Raw genomic sequence first — 1,991 nt, 5'->3', positions numbered from 1 at the left:
ATGAGAAATCTTTTTCCAGGGTTTGAGAGAGAGAGAGAGAGAGAGAGAGAGAGATGATCTAAACACGAGAGTCTTTTTCAACTTCTTCTTGGCGCGCTTTTCATCGGAGTTTGATTCAACAAGAAGGAGTGTCCTACGCTTACATCGCTACATTGCTTCTTCACATATTTTCATCTTCATCGATTTGAAAAATGGTTTGATAAAGGTCTATGAGTTTGTTCTTTTTGTTCTTTATTTGTTTTAGGTTGATTAAAATTTGAACTTGTAAGTTTAACGGCATACTCAAGCTAAGGTAATTGAGGGATAGCATACTCAAACCAAAGTAATTGAGAGATCGGATATCTAGGGCTAGGTTTCTTCTGGTTATTATGAAGAGTAAGGTTAGATAACTGGTTTCAGATAGATATCAGGGTGCAGTCTTTAAAGCCTATCAAATCGGGTTATAATTTAGGAGAACTTTAGTCGAGGGATGGATCCCTACCTCCTCACTGTGTGAGCTCTTATAGACGACCACCAGTAATGGAGTGTAGTCACTATTTCCTTAGAGACATTGGGCTATTTAGGAAGGCTATTATGAGCGTTCGCTACTTTGGCTGTTGTTTCCTGCTGCAGTGAGACAATACTGCTCTTACGAGGTAGTGTCAGAAATGCGGGTGCTTAATATGCTCAACTGTTCTGGGCCAGAGGATAAGATCTCACACAGTGAGGAGGGAGGGATCCATCCCTCGACCTCCTTATATCCGATCCAAGCACATGTCATATGGTAACGTGCTATGGTATTTATTCTCTCTCCCTGAGAGCATACATTGTTAAATAAATACCATATAGACCTAAATTTCATTACCTCATAATCAACTTATTTGTCCATATCGCCTTGCGATATGCCTGTGATCTCCCGATAAGCCCACATCTCGTGCGCCAACTCAGACCCTTAGTCTGGCTAATAGTAAACAGATAAAATGGACATGAGGTTTCGACTTGATCGCTTCAACATATAAGTACACATCAACACCATTCTGACCTAGTCAGGACGACTAAAAAAGTTCTCTAGTGATGGAGTGTAGTCACTATTTCCTTAGAGACACTGAGCTATTTAGGAAGGCTGTTATGAGCGTTCGCTACTTTGGCTGTTGTTTCCTGCTGTAGTGAGACAATATTGCTCATACGGGGTAGTGTCAGAAATACGGGTGCTTAATACGCTCAACTATTCTGGGCCAGAGGAAGATCGATTGACATGTCTCCTGATTGCATCACATGCGCTACTCTTATTTATGCCTAAGGCAATGTTTTAAGAGTGTGATGAATCGAGGGTAGACCCTGGTGTTCATGTACTCTTCTGGCTGCAAGGCTACCCAGGTGTTCAAGTACTTGAGCAGATATGGTTGATCAAATATGGGGTAAGAGATATCGCATACTTACACTTTTGTTTGTGTGTTTTTATTGCTTTAGGTAGATCCTTGTGTCGGTCCTAACGAATCTGGCTGCAAGGCTACCCGCTTTTAGGTTCTTTACGATCAATGTCTCACTAACAACGTTTGGATATGGATTTGAAAAGGAAGGAGATTCGCATGGAGACTTTGACTCGGGGAGCAACGAATGACACCCACTCATTTGTGTGAGTGGGAGTTTATTGGTTGTTATTCTGAGATAGACACCCAAATAAATGGGTGGATAATATCTTATCTTAGAGATGAGATATTTATAATCCTAATGAGTCTAAGATTCTATCTCTAAGCCCTTTATATATTCTCAAACAAATGGAAGGGTTCCTGACGAACAGGCGATTCTCTTTCCAGACGATTCTCGGCATCAAGAGCAAACAAAGGAATTCTTTTAGGCTGATCTATTTGACACCTGCTTCATCTTCAAGTACTATGCATGCTTCCCTTGCAGAACAATCGAATGAATTTTCATTGTACCACTACTAGTGGGCTGGAAGTTCCTCTTCAGCTCTAGGGATTCCTAAACTTTTTTGCTTGATATCATGGGGA

Source organism: Asparagus officinalis, chromosome 1 (genome assembly GCF_001876935.1).
Source record: "Asparagus officinalis chromosome 1, Aspof.V1, whole genome shotgun sequence".
NCBI lineage: Eukaryota > Viridiplantae > Streptophyta > Magnoliopsida > Asparagales > Asparagaceae > Asparagus > Asparagus officinalis.
The sequence above is the reverse complement of the archived record's forward strand: the minus strand, read 5'-3'. Positions refer to the sequence as shown.